Source organism: Atractosteus spatula, chromosome 8, assembly GCF_055471065.1.
Source record: "Atractosteus spatula isolate fAtrSpa1 chromosome 8, fAtrSpa1.hap1, whole genome shotgun sequence".
Classification (NCBI taxonomy): Eukaryota; Metazoa; Chordata; class Actinopteri; order Semionotiformes; family Lepisosteidae; genus Atractosteus; species Atractosteus spatula.
In genome coordinates this window covers 30,255,880-30,274,443 of record NC_142713.1, presented here as the reverse complement: position 1 = coordinate 30,274,443, position 18,564 = coordinate 30,255,880, and the positions used below count along the sequence as shown (strand labels likewise).

The window sequence follows — 18,564 nt, the reverse complement described above, 5'->3', positions numbered from 1 at the left end:
AACCAGGTCGTTTAACAGATTTGTGAAAAAAGGACACTAAAATCGGGTTTTCTACCACAGACACAGAAAACATAGGACACAGCCTGGCAATATTTCCAAGATGGACAAATAAAATGTAAAATAGTTTGAGCATTAAATTCAAACAGTAATCCACCATCATCCCCAATTTATTTATTTTGAATTAGAACTCCCATCACAGCCCCATCCACAGACAAGCTTACAGCTTTGGTTTTATATATCATAACAGCTACGGATAAGGAGGCCATTCAGAGCACTTTGCTTGTGTGACAGTAACAATCTGAGCCAGAGATCTCGTCCAGCCAATTCAGTACTGGCTTCTTCCACAGGAATGGGTAACTTGCTCCATACTCCCAAGAACCCTAAACAATTAACTGGCTGGAGGAGCCCAACAACATGCTCATATGATTACAAACAGAAAATCGCAATGAAAATTTGCACCATCCAGCCTTTCATGTCAGAAAATCCTGAATCAGCCAATTCATGATAAGGTTTAGTGTTAAGGTTTACCGATTTATGCATCTGCATAGAGTGATTTTAGTATGTGACAAAGACGACACAAATATACTTTGAGCTTCAAACTAATAAGTACATTAATTTTTAATACCGACTGAATGTTTCTGGTGTCATTTAATTAATTGGTCATCCATGACTGACCATGATGCACTCCAATGACTAAGCACTAAATAACTTCATCGCTGAGGGTACCGAGTGGGCACAGAGGACGAGGGAGCCTAACCACTTGAATGTCAAACCTTGTGGAAATCCGAAATAGTAAACCCAAAGGAACAAACATGCTCTGCTTATTAATGGAAAACCACCTTATTGCCACTGGTACGTCAGAGGAGCATCTGGTTCTATCCACCATGGGTCTTCACAACCTGGCAAAAAGTAATGGCCAAACAACCCAACAGTAAGCCCTTCGATCTGCGTAAGACCATGAGTCACAAGTCTTGCCATAATCAGAGGATTCAAGCATGATGGTCTGGGCAGGGGTGGACTACTGATCACCTGAATTGATTGATAGCAACTAGTGAGACGCGAGTCTGACATTTATGATGCCATAGACGTCTTGCTGATCAGACTTGAGAGTTCATCAGCATACTGATTTGTCATACAGAATGTCATATCTGTTCAATTAAAGGGGAACTGCAATGCTATTTTTATATTTTGAGGTTAGAAAGCATCGGCACTAATGAGTGCATTTCAAACCACGATGAAAGTAAAATCTGTACCATAATGTATAAAACCGCCAATTTATGTCACACAACAGGTTAAATTTCCTGGTAGAACGAAAGCCATATTCTGTGATTCAGGAGGAGGCAACAAAATATCTTCCTTATTTTATTGTAAACACATCTCTTTCAATCCAATAGAAATATTGCTCTCGACTCAGATGGTTCTGCCATCAAATACTATTTGTTAACTCTGCATGCATATTGGAATATTTCTGTGGTGAAATGTCTGCTGCGCACAACCTGTACTCACTTGTACATTACATTAGTCATTACAGTGACTAGTGAGCAGGAAGGGCTGCAACATGTCACAATTCGTGCATTCTCTCGACAACATGGTGACTGCACAGTACTTTCACGAAGTTCATAAGTTTGTGTTTATTTTGGAATTTGTAAAATGTTGAGATACCGCCAACTAATTTATTTGTTTTAACAAGATTTAATAATCTGGTCTGAGAAATTGGGACTGCAGTTCTCCTTTAAGTGCCAGTGCAGAAGAGTCATTTTTCTCATGCTATTGCTAGAATTATTTTCCAGTTTCAAGTGATGGTTCTTTCAATGTTCAGTAAACTACACAGCAGAGTGCCCAGTACGGATCCTTGTGTGAAACCTTAAAAACAAGCAAAAAAAAGTTCAACAAGGTATGTTTTAAACCATGTACGTGCAGAATCAGGGTTGCCAAACAAACTCCCCAACCAAGCGAATGGAAAATCAAAGCTGCCACAAAGTGTTTAGCAGTTTTAACGAGAGCAGTCGCAGCACTATGGACTGAAGTGTCTGAAGCCGAAACCAAAAAGGTCAAAGTATTTAAAGTTAAGTAACAACTGACTGTTCACACCTGAGCCACAGTGTGATCTCTCTGTATGGATTTTTTTAAAGCAAACCTTCATGAAAGTACTAGAGGCTAACACAAAATTTAAAAAGCATGTTTAGCAAAGTCTTACTGAACGAAAGATGTAAACCGGATAAGGTTAATCATTTGAACATAGTTGAGCCATCATACTATATACCAGTAATCTGACTGGTTGTGCTAACCTGACATCATATGTTGCCAAATAAGTTACAGGAAGAGGAGCTGCAATGTTTACAAGTAGTGCTAAAAAAAGAGGATATCCTGGTGTATAAGAACTTCCACAACAAAATTCCAGATGCCTTTAAGGTCCAATAACTTAGTGACAGGCAGAGCTCACAACTCTGGACCAACTGTTTTCAGAAGGATTTTACTATTTTTCTTTAAAAAAAACTAAATATTCTGCACATGGTTTTGACATTTGACTTTTCCATATCATTTAAGGAAATCTATAGTACTTCAGAAACTACCATGTTTTTGCTACTCAGGTGACCTAGTGCATTTTTAAAAGGATTAAAAACATTGCATTCTATGGTGTACTTCTATTTAATATTTTGAAAGAATGTGCATTTTTTTTCACCTAGAAGCCCCCACTGTATTTCTAGAAAGAGTAAATCTATTTACATCTTTGCTAATGTTTTGTTGGCCTTCTTGTTGTATTCTCTCCTAAAAACTTTACTGGTGCATCAGAAGAATGAAACTAAATTGAAATTCAATTTAAAAACAGCATTATGTACAGGAACAGTATCACATGATCTTAATCACATTTCTGTTTTATAAAGTACACTCAATATTGAAAAGGAAATTGATGTGAAAACTTAGTTTTACCATTTAAACTTTCAATCTACTACATCCCTAAACTAAACTGTTTAAAATTTGTAATTAAAATCCAGTAACAAACAGCCAAAGGTACAGAAAACACCGACGTTACTCTTAAAAGATTTTTATCTTAAAGAACTAAGACCTGACACTGTTCATTCTAAAATATTTCACTGCCCAGTACTCAAATGTAAAGCTCAAAGCTAATTTTGAAATAAAAATACAGACAAAATATTAATCAGAGGGTAAGGCTGTTTGAACCGAGGAACAGACACTAAAGAATTCAAAATTGCACCTCATCATGCAAGTGATGCATGATAATGCCATAATGCCCATTTTAAAGATCTCATAAAGATTAAAAGATGCTTTATAACAAGAATCCTTTAACTGGAAATGAAGTGCTACATCTAAACTACACTGTGACGTAACCCATCCTTAGGATGACAAGTGCAATGCTGCTGACTCAAGGTAAACCATCTGGAAAAGTCACTGCGTGAAGAACCCTTGCTATAAATACCCTGCCTGGTGACAGGAGGAGCCCTCCTTCACCCTCTGTCAGGGGAAAGATCTGTTATCTTAGACTACATGCAGAACAGTTACCATGACTGTCTCATCCTTAGTAAACCAGGCCGCACTGCCCAGTTTTATGAATCACCATGCAATGAATCTGATCAAAAGAAATCCAAATCAAATTGTTCTAAGTTCTGTGTGATAACTGTTCACAATATTAATAGCTCTTAGAAATCACTCACTTAAGACACTTGCAGGCACAACAAGAAGTCATTTAAACAGTGCAGATCATTGGTCTCCAAAAAATATTTTTGGAAAACATTTCTCGGATACAGTGCCGTGAAAAAGTATTCCTGATTTCCTCTATTATTGCATATTTGTTACACTGGATGTTTTCAGATCTTTAGACAAAATCTAAGATAAGATAAAGGGAATCTGAGTGAACAAATAACACTTTTTTATTATGATTATTTCATTATTTAATAAACAGCTATCCAACACCCATATCCCCTGTGTGAAAAAGCAATTGCCCACTTACACTTAACTGGTTGTGCCACATTTAGCTGCAATGACTGCAACCAAATGCTTCCTATAACTTAATATCAGTCTTTCAACATTGCTGTAGCCCACTCTTCCTCACAGAACTGCTTTAATTTAGAAACATTGGTAGGTAGAACTGCTCATTTCAGATCCTGCCACAGCATCTCTATTGGGTTTAGGTCTGGACTTGGACTAGGCCACTCCAAAACTTTAATTTTGCTTCTTTTCAGCCATTCTAATGTGGACTTGCTTTTGTGTTTTGGATCATTATCTTGCTGCATGACCCAACTATACTTCAGATTCGGCTCACGGACAGATGACCAGACATTATCCTTTAGAAGTTTCTGATACCAAGCAGCATTCACGGTTCCTTCAATTCTGGCAAGTCGTCCAGGTCCTGAGGGAGCAAAGCATCCCCACACCATCACACTACCACCACCATGTTTGACTGTTGGCATGATGTTCTTACTGTGGAATGCTGTGTGTGCTTCACGCCAGGCATAATGGGATCCATGTCATCCAAAAAGTTCCCCATTTGACTCATCTGTCCATAGAACATTCTCCCAAAAGGCTTGGGGATCATCCAGGAGCTTCTTGGCAAATGAGAGACGAGCATTTATGTTCTTCTTGGTTAGCAGGGGTTTCTGCCTTGCTAACTCTCCCATGAATCCCATTTTTGCCCTGTCTCTTTCCGATTGTGGTTCGGTAGAGTCTCACAGTCTCAGAAACGGCTTTCTAAGGAAATTAAACATTTTTTTGCTTTTACCTGAAATATATTTTTCACTACAGACATACCTACACTGCTACATTTAAGAGAAAACTAGCATCACTTACTAAAAGAGCTTAAACTGCTTTTCCAGTCTGATTCTCCCTAATTATAGATTTATCAAGAGGATATCCAACTGGCAATATTTGGGCAATCACTCTGTTTCCAACATATCATTCTATGGCTAGTGGTCTTTGCATAACAAAAATGCTGAACTCCACATAGAGATTCCCACATTGGACCCAACAACTATCCTGAACAGTGGAAGCACCCTTATTTATGAGAAACACACAGATTTCAACATCTGCTCCTAATCCCACACGTGTTTGTTGCTCAGAAATTTGGTGCCTCACAAACCACATTCAGAGACAGAAAAAAGTGCATTAGATCACAGCCTTTGCAGCACAATACAGAGGTGTCCAGCAATAATAAAAAACACTTGCCTAAAATAAGATCTTCAATAAGAACCACTGAAACTTTGAATAAAAGAACCTTTCAGTTTCAACAAAAGTGCAGTTACTGTTCTTAACATTACCAAAAACAAAAGATCTGTTACTTTTCACCTACTTCAAAGTGACATTTGTTTGACATGAGAAAGAAATAAAACAATGAAGATTGATCCCAGGTGTATCTGTACCCGAAGGAAAACATTCACACGTTACCTCTTACCTAAACAATACTGAGATTATTTGCCTTTTCACTGTTTCAGATTGAAAACAATGCCCTGATTGTCTGTTTAACATACTGACAAACTTTGAAAGCTACTGCTGAGTACCCAGTGCTAAAACCAACAACCAGACTTAAGTTACAAAACACAAGCATTGTATAATAGAACAAGGAATGACACATATACTCAGAACACACAAGCAACACATACCAGCAGCCACCCTGTGGTCCATGTGGGTCCTAATGCCCCAGTATAGTGACGGGGACACTATACTGTAAATAGGCGCAGTCCTTCGGATGAGACGTAAAACCAAGGTCCTGACTCTCTGTGGTCATTAAAAATCCCAGGGCGTTTCTCGTAAAGAGTAGGGGTGTAACCCCGGCGTCCTGGCCAAATTTCCCATTGGCCCTTACCAATCATGGCCTCCTAATAATCCCCATCTATGAATTGGTTTCATCACTCTGCTCTCCTGCCCACTGAGAGCTGATGTGTGGTGAGTGTTCTGGCGCACTATGGCTGCCGTCGCATCATCCAGGTGGATGCTGCACATTGGTGGTGGTGGAGGGGAGTCCCCATTACCTGTAAAGCGCTTTGAGTGGAGTGTCCAGAAAAGCGCTATATAAATGTAAGCAATTATTATAATTATTACCTGGAACTAATTCAAGAATACATGCTGCTGTGTGAATGCTCGAAGGCAGATGCAGACTTGTAACTGTAAAACGATGTCTTGTCTTTAAATTAGCAGATTTTGTATCGGAGGAAAAAAGTACAAACTAAGGCAGAATCAGCTTGCTTGTAACCTTTGTGTTGCAGATTAGATTTAAAAATAGATTTGTAATTTTAAACAAATGATAAAAGGAACAGTTTCATTGCATCCAGATTAAAATATTTCATTACCCATAACATCAAATCCATATTTATAATGCAAGCAGCAGAACATCAACACCCTCCATGCGCAGAAAGGTATTTCAAGCTGTTAGTTTTTCAGCATGTTGTGTCAGTAAGCTAAATCACTTGATTATGTGGTGCTGTTTAGTTTTCCTGTTCTTCCAGTTTAACAGTATCTTGCTTTTGTGAGGAGTAACAGCAAAAACATGCTTTTTTAACATGTGGGATTAAGGATGAGAGGTCACCAATAGGAAACGGAGGGGAAAATAGCCCAGCATCTCTCAGACAGTGTTGGATTTGGACTTTATGGACAGCAGCAAAATGTCTCAATATAACCTTAAGTACTGTAACATTTTCTGTACACTGGTTGTAAATGTCAGTTTCTGACAGCTCTATGGTAAATAAGGCCTTTCCAATATGCTATAACCTAAGTTTGGCATTTTATTAATTGTATTTGATTGTTGCATGAAACGGCAAGTGTGTTGAGGCAAACTGCAATTCTTGTTCCACAGGTCTTTGGGAACATAAATCCCATCTGAACTGGAAAATTAATTGTTACACTTCAGATGTATTATTTTTAACTGTTTTGATTTCCAAGAGTTCCACCATTAAAGCAGAGGGGAACTGAGAGGCAACCTATTGATATTTAACTTTAAAACATCTCTTAACTGAATGCAGAGGAAGTATGAACTACTTGGTATTGAGTATTAAACTGAGGGATGAGAGTTGTCTCCCTCTATCAAAAATGTCTCAAATGGGAAATAACCTTCTGTGACCATGTTTTCAACACAAGGGGTTTCCCGTTGATTGTAAAGTCAGGGTTATGCTACATAGATTTCAAACACGATGATACGTCTTTGATGATGATTATAATTGCTTTCCACCAAGCTTTTAAAGTAATTGACATACATTGGTTCTCAAACAGCTACGACTTGAATCCCCTCTCCCTTATAAAGACGAGAGTGAGGTAAGAATGGTATATCCTGAAGTCTCAGTCTATCCAAGCTGGCTTTTCCACTGTTCTGGGTGGAGCCATCTCAAAAGGCAGTTTAACTGAAAAAAGAAGTAACTGAGAAAATATGGTGCTGAATGTAACCCCACCTGACTTTCTCAATTTTAGTCTAACTTTTCTGTTTTCCAGTAGATTCAGAGATCATGAATAATAGTTCAGTTTTGGGAGTACATTTATTTAAACCATATTCATCTGTGCAGATCTTCTGTAAACAACCCCACTTTGGGAGCAAGGTTCAAATGAAACAGGTCCTTCAAAGCAGTAGAAATTCCCAAATACCTGAAACTTACCTTAATGGAAAGAGTTGTGCAATAGTATTCCAATAGTATCAGGGACAAAACTGCAAATGTGGAGCAGATGACTTCATATACTTAAATACTACTAAATCTATTAATGAGTTACAGCATCTCTGGTAGCGATACCTGTGGTTGTTGTAGGTACAGTGAATACCTGCAGACATTCATGTTATGGTGGAGTTTGTTTTAATAGGCACCATCTTGGCAGTCAGGCAGACTGCAGCTACAAAAGGTTCCACAACAACAGAACAGAGGAGATCAAGAAAAACCTTGTCTGGCGCGGCCCACATTCTAAGGCTTTAAAGTCTTGGAAGCCTCACACCATCCTGAAACTGCATGGCAGCTTGTGACAGTACCTCTCCCACGCAATAGTGAATACTCTTTTAAATCATGAAAGCTCAACAGCAGCTTTTCGCCAGGTCTTTTCACTACATTTATAAGTGTAATAATAATAATAATAATAATAATAATTTATAATAATGTTATAAAGTTAAGTGTTACAACTTTGCATTAGGCCTTGCATAATACAGGGCAAGCTGCCACTGTACATGTGTCTGCTCTGTTTTGTGCATGGTGTTAAATCACCTTCAGAACATGTATACAAAAGTCTTTACTATGAAGACACTGTATACACAATAACCTAGCTTTAACTAAACTCACTGGGAAACCCATTAGAGAACGCCACACAATGGACTGCACTATGTGAAGGTGAACATGATTTGCTTTGTGTAATCTAAACACATTTTGTTAAAGGATATGCTAAAGAGAGCAGACTGCCAGTCAGAAAGATATCACTAAAATACATTAATATTGATCTTACTAACAGTGTCTAGCTGGACTGGCAGGTATCTGCTTCTGTCCAGAGAATTGGAAGGGTCTCTATCAAAACCTCAAGTGCTGGACAGCACAGCTGCATACCTGCTGAATGTTGGATGGCCAATTCCTAGATGCACTTTCAGACTATTTTTTGTATTTTGTGCTTCCTTCCTATAAACAAATTCTGATTCTCACATTTTCAGAAAACAGAAAACTGACCATACTATTCGCTTGGCATTCTCAACAAGTGTGCCTTTTATTCAAAACCCGAAAAGCACAATACAGTTGGCAGTCTACTGGTTAAAAGAAAAATGAGGGGAGAGTGAGATCTGTGATCCTGCTTTGAAGAGACTTTTTACTTCAAGAGGATGGCGGACACAGTGGCACCAACATAAATGTGCCTATAAATTACTTAATTATCTCAACATTTGCTCTACACACTGTTTATGATGCAACACTTCATGTATGTAGCTCACTTGTTTCATCAGTATAAAAAATTAGGCCTGTTTTATTTATTCCCAACATCCAGATGTTATAGAAGTTCTGAAGGATTTCTATAAGTTGTAACCAGCTTACATCTCTAATTCATATAAAAGAATTACTTTGATCAACAACATTTGAACAATAATAAAAAAGGCAATTCTCTACATTTCAAAGCCCCTGTTTCTCAAGGATAAGCTGAGTTAACCACATTTTAGCCTTCTTATTTCATGTAAGATGCCACACAGTGAGCAGGTTCTGCTAGCATTAACTCCGGTTCACACGCTTCACGAGCAAACAGATCAGTCTCTAAAACTGTTTTATTCTCCATTTATCTCACATTTAGACATTGCAAATGCGACTAACAATAAATAACTCGTTTGTTTCGTTACCATAAATTCACTTTGATTTAGATGTCAGGAAACAATTAGTAAAATCCTTAAAGACCTTATTGGTAGACCAACTGCAGGCCTGTGACTAAAGGAATATCAAAACCATTCTCTCCGTACATTAGGAAATGGAAGCCTGTTTCATTAACGCAACCAATTCCTGACATGGAGAAATCGCCCAGTTGGAGCAGAAATGGAGCAACATGGAGAAATCGCCCAGTTCCATCCACATTTATGAAAGGTATGCAAGAGTGAATTACAAAAGTAGAAAGGCTTTCCTTCGTGCATCAACAGCTGTTTGGCAACAGTAGCCACGTCATCGTGGAGTAAAAGCTGTGGACATTTTGAACATTTGAAAGCAAAAGAGAGCATTCCAAAGCCCAAACACACAAGTCTACTTTTGGATTTGAATGACTTATGCCATGCTTTCGAAATGTATTTCCGTACTGTGCACGTGGAATTGGAGTCAATTTTAGCCGAATTCCAGCTGAACTAAACAGGGTTAACTCCAATTCCAAACCCACCCAAAAAATATTCAGCTCCAATTGCAGAACTACATTGGAATTCACCCCTTTGCTGCATTCTGGGCCAACATTCTCACTGCAGAGATGGCACAACGTCTCCATGAAAACCGTACAACCATGTGGATCACAAACGGCAACACGTGGCAAGTGTTCCGTCATCAGTGTGAGCGTACTGCCTCACAAATGTCAAGATGCACATATTAAGATATTTATTTTGAAATCTTCAGTTTTGTTTTACAGTAAATAAAAGAAAATCCAGAAGGGCGACACAAAGCCTACTGTTGACAACTGGTATCACCTCCACGTTCTAATTTTTTCACAGCGCTGCAAAGGGGGGGGGGGGGGGGGGGTTTCCGTATACTGCTACTTAATGAGATTCGTTAAAATACCTCGATTTGCCGAACAGCAGCGTTCAGCTGCTTTTGCAAGTTCTTTTCTTCTCGAGTTTTTATCAGCACTTTAATTCCATAATCCTCCCGGGGGGTTGGGAGAGAGCGGGGAACCAAACCTATACACCCTGCTAGTATCTGTTTTTTTTTTTTTACAACTTACTGTAAAACTGAGGAAACTGAAGAGACGGGGACTGAGACTTAACCCTTGCACTTTGACTTTTTATAAAATATTATACTGTTTTTATTTATTATTTACTATTAATACTATACTTAGTAATAATTAAGGTGGGTAGCTGCGTCAGGCTACAAAGGAACAAGTAATGAGTTTATTCCATGCTGAAAAAAAGAAGAAAGAAAACAACGTTTCGGCCATGGAGCCTTCTTCACCTGAAAAAGGCTCCACGGCCGAAACGTTGTGTTTTCTTTCTTCTATTTTTCGGCATGGAATAAACCCATTACTTGTTTCTTAGTAATTAGTATTACTATAGTACTTACTAATACTATACTTAGTATTATTTACCATACTAATACCATCATCCACTTGAAGAAACTTGTGGTTTAAAATGATGTAAACATCTTCGGTTAAAAAAACAGAAAAGCCTTTCTTTTTAATGGTGGCACCTCTAAACCGTTAAGAAAGTAACTGTAACGATTAGTTATGTGGCTGCATTTATTGCAAGGTTACAGCTCAGTGTATAAGCAATCACCATGTGGAAACACTGCTTACTTTCCAAGACATCAAGGCTCAGCCCAGGCAAGAAGCGAAAACAAAGAAACACTGTGTAAAAATATTTTGCAATATTAGTAAACCATCCATCCATTTCATCGAATTCTGAGTCATAGTGGACCCAGCAAGTCATGTGCACAAGGCTGGGTACACCATGGATGGGACGCGCCAGTCCGTCACAGGGCAAAGGGACACACTCACACCGGGGCCATCTCCCCAGAAGCCAATCAACCTGCCAGTATGTCTTTGAACTGAGGGAGGAAACCGGAGCGCCTGGAGGCAAGCATAGCCAACATGGGGGGGAACATACAAGCTCCAGACAGACAGCACCCCAGGAATTGAACCCGGGGCTCCAGCGCTGTGAGGCAGCAATGCTAACCACTGCACCACCATGCCACTGCTGCAAAATCAGTAATGATTTACTAAATAAAGGTTCAATCAAATCTGAGGACTTAAAGGTCACTTACAGCTAGGAAAAAAAGGCTATGATTTGGCTTAAATATCAAGCAAAAATCTGTTTCCACAGAAGCAAGAAAGCTGCATTCAAGCAGACCTAAAACTAAAAAAATATGGAAAAAAACTCAATCATGTTAATGGCTAACTCTTTACATAGCAATTATAACATGTCTCATGCATTCCCCTGCTTTGTGTAAGAAAAATCCTATTGAATGTTAATAGCATTAAACAGAGGTACTGGAATTTTAGCCAAATATCCAATGTGATTCAATACTAAACCTGTAATAATTAACCAGCAGCTGAATTAAATTCAACAATAATGTCATATCCAAGTTAAAAACATTTGAAGTGTTGGATTCTTCCACAAAGACTTGAAATACATTGGAATTTTAAATGTCACAAGTTTAACAAATGAACATGTTGATAGGAAAGAATGAAAACTTGCAGGTGGTCATAATTAAATGTTGCTTTGGCCAACTCCATCGTATCCTACAGTCACCATTTCAAGGCTGCTTTTCAAGAACACTGAATCTGATGTTTCACTCTCACACTAATAAAAACTAAGCGCTAAAAGCAATCACGCTGTCACTTGGGACTTCATTTACCTTGAGTTGTTCAATGTTATCCAAATTGCCACGGCACTATCCTTTTGATTAACGGAAACCTGCCATGGTTAATTTAAAAACTGGCACAATGATAGAGCTTTTTGCACATAATGCATTTCAATGATTTTGCTTTTCTGTTTAATTGAACTGGAATGAAACAAAGAATCCAAGAGCCCCTTGTGTACTGTGAAGGAAAGGTGTAAAGACTTTGCATATTGTGACATGTGATTTCAAACCCTGACATTCGGGGAAAGTAGAATGAAAGCAATTTAATTTTACGAGAATCTTAGATGCAGCTGATAAGTGCGGTACAAGCAGATTTCTTAATGCTTCAAAATGCTCCTTAATTTTCGCAATATTACAGGAAATACATTAGCTTTCAAATGTTTATTAGTGAAAAATGTTCCAATAATTAAAAAAAACAAACAAGGTTAACACTTCCATCTCAAAATGGCCAGTCAGCATTGGACAACCTATGCTATATTATCCCACTTTGAATCTTCAAAGTGCATCCTTTAGTTCTTAATTAGAAACGTCTTTCCTGCTTAGGGTGAATTTTTACGTATAGGGATAATATGCTCCCATTTATTTTGTGGTATCCGGGGTGCAGAGAGAGAGACTTAACTGCAGGTTGCACTGTATTTCGTTAGAAGGTGCCTCATTAAAATTTTTTTGTCAAAGCACCTCTCGCATTCACATGGAGAAAAAAGCGGACAGATATTTGCCTGCGGTGTCAACTGGACCTTTTACCTCATTATGGTCCTCAAGAGGGCTCCTTGGCTATATCATTTACATTTGAAATCAATTTATCACAAATGTGTATTCGGTAGAATTCCCAATCTACCTCGAAAAGACATTCCTTGAAAAAAAAGTCTTGTTTTAAATCATGTTCTCAAAATACTCTGAAAAAAGGGTCTTGCTGAGAGAACAGTGTCACAAAAGTACAATAATATATGCTTACACTGTATGTACTGCCTATGAAGGAATACAGTGTAAAATATCTGAAGGGATGTTGTTAAGAATACTGAGTATATTTCGAGTTCTGAACCTTTTCGCACAGTTACTCTGTGAAGCCCTGGAATTAAACGAGAGTAAAAGACAACAACCAGAAGGTAAGAAAAAAAGGGCATAGAAAATGTTCTGAAATAAGCAAAGAACGGTGAATTCAAACTACAACAGTTTAACGCTCTGGCGTGACCCCATTAAGAATACTCTCTCGCAGTTTGGTCCCCATCCTACAAAAAGGATGTCACTGCTCTGGAAAAAAACTTCAAAGAAGAGCAACCAGAATAATTCCAGCACTGAAAGCTATGTCCTACATAGATAAGCAAAAAGGACTAAATCTCTTTTAGCTTGGAACAAAGACAAGAGCTGGGGAATTCGATTAACGCGTTCACAATCTAGAAAGTCAGACACTGTCAATCTGAACCACTACTTCACAAGAAAAAGAAAAGAGGAGCACTGGCCCCAAGTGAAATACTTGTGTAGCAGCAGAAGACACTGTTATATTTAATGTGTACACAACAACCCCCTAGCTCCTTTTATTTAAGAGTTGTATTTGCTTGAAACAAACTATTTAGTGGACTAATGAAAGGAAGGGCACACTGAGAATCTAGAATCAATGAACTACCAGCAAGTAAACAAGAAGTGGTTCCAGCAGATCTCTCATGTGTAAACTTTCACATTCTTGTAGATACTAGGGCAGTTCCTTAAAAGGTGAGCATATGACCAACTTGCTTAGAATTACTACCATGAAAGCATGCATCTTTTATACTTTCATGGTAGTCGACATCTTGAAACTTGTTGATGTTAAGACGATAACATTATTTTATACACTAACAACCACTACCAGGCAATTGGTATGGTTTTGTATTAAAGCTGACTTGTAAGATATCCATTCCATTTTCAGTCACTAGAGCAAATATTTAACCACTATGCTTTGAACATCTGTTTATCACCTGGGATGAGATACCACTTCATAAACTGACCTCTTAAAACACTGTGAACAGTTTGATGCAGCCAAACACATTCTGGCTTCCCTTGATATCCCCCATATTTCAAAAGGTAAAATTATTTCTCCGTTCTCTATATGGCTGTCACACAGGTGGTGGATGAAGTAGGTGCCCTCCTTAATGTAAAGTGCTTTGGTATCCTCAGGAATGAAAAGTGTCCATTAATATTTTGTGACAAGGAAATGTACCTGGTATAATAGTCAATACTACACATTTTTAAGTTAGGAGGCCGCACTGAAGAGTTGTGCTGACCAGCAAAGTAAATATCTTTGTTGCTTGGACTTTTCTGCTGACATGGAAAGAAAAATTAAAAGCCAAAATGGTCACAAGGAAGCAAACCAAATGAGGCATTTATTTTGCAACTATGGAATTTATTGATAACATTCTATGATGAAATCTGTATAAAAAATAAGCAACTGCTTCCATTTGACTTCTCAGGTGATAACACTATTTGTCCACAAATACAGCTTCTGCACAGTCATGTTACATGAATAACTGCAGAATGAATTTCATAAATATAGATAAATACCTTAATATATTAAGCTAACAGGAAGGACTCGGTTTCTACATGTGTAGATAACTCTCTTAATTGCATGTGATGAAATATGGGAGATCTTACAGAGAACATTAGGAAGGCAAAACTCAATGTAACAATTGTGTAACTACTTTTTACAATTCTGTGAGGTACTTTTTGAAATTTACATGACTGTAAAAAGAAGAGCAAAATACAGCATTTGTAAAGATTAATTTTAATTGCAACTCCAAAATGGAACACTTGTCAGCAGAGTGTTTTGAGAACAAAAACTAATCTTAGCATAATACTCAGAAACCATTACAACATTTTCAGGTTAAATCTCTTTAATACTTTGCAGATTAAGTGAATAATTGAATGTATGTGAAGCTGGTTAGTGTCACTGAATTGGTGATTTCAGTTTGAAAGCCAGTTTTGAGGACACGCTTAGAATGCTGTGATGGTAGTAGGCACTTTATAATAAATGGGTAAAAAATGACTGGAAAACTTTCAAATTAGGACATTTTCCAGTAACCAAAAAAAACATTTTAATTATGTAGATACTTTTAACGGCAGAAAAGCCACAGCTATTAGCTAAGGTTGGCACTCTCCATATTTCCTAGAAGCAAGATAGCTTATAAAGTAATAAAAGTAGATACAATTTCTCAAAAACTGAAAGAGATGCATTGAAACGGTGTTGAGATTCTTAAATGTCTAAAAACCAGCGAATTTTAATTTCTGTGGTTTTGGTAAACTTTACCGCAACATCTCACATTACTCAGGCCTAAAAGCTGAGCCTTTTAACACTGAAGTGGTTCAGAGACTCCTGAACAAAATACACAAAAGAAAACAGACTACTTTTGCAGTTACTTAACAGTCTGTTAAATATGCTTTAATTGTACATTACCTTGGTCCTTACTGATTTGTCTTTTGCAGGTAGATCATAACAGGTACCAAAAATAAATATGCATTCTGTTTTCACGGTTTTGGACAATAGACATCAGCAAACAAAATTAAAGACATTTTGAAACTACACGAGAAACACAGAGAACACGCTGAAAACATCATGAACACAACGACCAGTCATACAAATTCTAACATCCAAGGTCTCATACCTTTGTGTACTAACCTACCAAACAGCATAGAAGAAAACATCACGATGCCATTCGCTAACGTCCATGTTTTTGAAGAGATGGTTAGCTGTTTAAAGATATCTATTTATCAATTCCGAGACAAGAGTGAAGAGAAACTAACCTGTTCTTCTGACTTTTGAACATATTATGCAGTGAGCTCTGCGATAACGACACACAACACACCATATGCAGAAAGTTTTTCCAGATAATGGGGAAAAAAGTGAGCACCACAAATATCAGTGATCACATACCAATATTATGGGCAATTTTAATTGCCTAAAACAAGAAATGTTCATGTTACCACTGTGAGAAACTACAGAAGCCCTTGGTTTTTATCACTCATTTGAAGACACATTAGGTGTAATAGATGTACCAGGCATGGAGCTCAATAAGCACTGTCCTGGCTTTACTGTCTGTGCCCTAACCTGGGAGCACTAAGGCTTTGTAGTCAAATTATTTCACATTTTTGTCACTTCAATAACCAACTGCCTTAAGACATTTAGTTTTGCATCTAACCTGGATACATACATGTTTCCTAAGGCTGACCTAAAACATGCTGATGACTTCCTGATTCATAGCTTTCTGGCATCACCTGCTTCTACCCAACCACCTTGGGACATATCGATAAGATGCTGTCATTTGTCTTTAAGTGTGGAGGTGACACACACCATTGGCAACATGTGAACTCTTTATCATTTGTTTACAGTCAATTTTCTGTGCACATCATACACACAACTAAAAATCTGCTTCACTTGAGACATCCTCCATTGAAAAGACAACCCCTCCAGCTGGATATAGCTTTTCTAGCACTTCCACATTAAAGACAACCGTTCCCAACAATACTGAAAAACATTGAAAAGGAAACCACACAGATTGAAGACCTGCAGTTTATCTATTCAGGGAAATATAATAATAGGGAGGAACACAGTCATCATTCCTGATCTTTTTGTAAATCATTTTACTTCCAACTTGACCTGAAGAGTATATGCATATATATATATATCCTAGCATACCAGAAAAACAAAATATACCTTTCATTGTGCAGTTTTCACTGCATTTTAAAACTCCTTCCCAAGCATTAATAGTGCAAATCCCTGTTTTCACAATACAATGTTACTAGCTATGCTAATCTTTTTAAAGTATTCCTGGAAATGCATGCATACTGCTATCCTACATTTATAGGTTTGAATATGTATTTAGAAAAAAAGCAACTGACTTAAAACTGTCCGTGATTAACAACGCAACAAACAGACCAACACGATATATCTCACGACTGGTCCTCAATTTATAACGTAATGTACCTTTAAATAAGGAAGAGGAAATGTTAAACTTATGATTTAATGGAATTGAACACTTCGGCGACTTCCTTCTAGAAAACAACGCATTCCCTTGAGTTCGTAATTAAAATTAAATCTGCCGGAATATATTATAGCACAGCGTAACCATTATGGCACAGTTTGCCGGTCAACTCTTCTAGAATTGTTAGACCACAGGACAATTTCACTCATTATAATATTTTGTAGCTACGACACATTACGAAAGCATTGGCGTATTACCAGTGGTAGAAAGTGGGAGATGTAGCTTAAATAAACATATCCCTTTTATTTACAATTGGCCTCTTAACCATGAGATATGTTGCCTTTTCTTTTACTCTACGCAAGCCCTGTGAGTGTCTGATCTCAACCATTACACACCCCAAATTGTGATGTTTTGCGCTCGCAATATCAAAAAGCCGGTCAAGTGCATCCTGCATTTCCACAGAACGCGAAATCTAAAAAAAAATCACATGGCATGGATATTTCATTTCATGTACAATCCGACTATGATGCGTTTCGGCACAGTGCCTCTTTTAAAGCAAGGGTGTAGCAAAATATCTAAAGTGAAAAACACAAGAGGCGTTTTGCACTCGCAGCAGTGCGGCCTGTACAGCCCCGGCAAAGCCTGCGGACTCTCCCTCCAATCGGATCCCAACACAGAAGACACTTCCACACAGACATTGACGCTGCTACCTTCCCATAACTAGGAGCCAAAGAGAAAGGGTGGGAATCTACTGAAAGATGGATTTTAATAGAAACATATACATATCTTTCACTAGCCTATTCCAGAATTCTAGTTTATGGTGATAGTTTGTGGGATACTCACCCTGTCTCTCTATGGCTCTCTGAGACTCCTCCAAAGGTATATTCAGATCAAATGGGGCGGGGATTGATTATCTTTCTGAACTGCCCAGAATTGTGTTAGCAGGCACCTTGAATTCTTTCTGCGTTTTTTTGTTCAGTTTGGATTTGATTTGTTGAGCAAATGCCTTGCCTTTTCTTTCAGCCTCTCTGTGTGTTGCAGCAGCACCTTCTAGCCACCATCTTACATTGGACTAGGGAGGAGGGGGGGGGGAGTTGAACATTCACATCGTAGTGAGTGTGCGCGCCTGCTTGTCTCTCGGGGCATATGGTTAATGTAGTTTTAGGTAAAACACATTGAAGCAAATTTTATCAAATCTTAAAATTTATTATTTCTGTATAGTGTCGTATCAATAAATCATCATATAAACAAGACCATAATTTTAAGAACATTCAACTTGAAACACACCTCAATAGCACAAATGCATAATTTGCTCATTTTAAGTACTACAAATCCCAAGATGCCCTAGCTCAACAGAGAAAATTGTTACACGTGGGGGAGGGGTGATTTTTCTACTTCTCTGACGTGCCCTTTCTCTGATGTATTTGGGAAATGTAGTCAAATCGGAACATTTTGTGCGACTGAGAACCTATCCGAAGCCCATTCCATCCGAGTTAGAATTTAAAAGTTTTTATGGCATGTTTTTGAACAATTTAAAATAATTTAGAAGCTCAGACATTAGGTTGCTTAACACATTTTGAATCTTCAGAATATGTATGTTAAATTAAGCTTATTTTTCA

General features: G+C 37.9%; 1 protein-coding gene across 4 annotated transcripts in view; it reads right to left on the bottom strand.

Moving 5' to 3' along the window:
- Positions 1-18,030, bottom strand: part of LOC148829393 (CCR4-NOT transcription complex subunit 4-like) — a 53,168-nt gene extending 35,138 nt beyond the window's left edge. For all 4 annotated transcript variants that reach the window (XM_088923419.1, XM_088923421.1, XM_088923420.1 and 1 more), the window contains exon 1: positions 17,789-18,030. The gene's annotated coding sequence lies outside the window, so the exon portion shown is untranslated. The remainder of the gene's footprint in view (positions 1-17,788) is intronic.
- Positions 18,031-18,564: the final 534 nt, after the last annotated feature.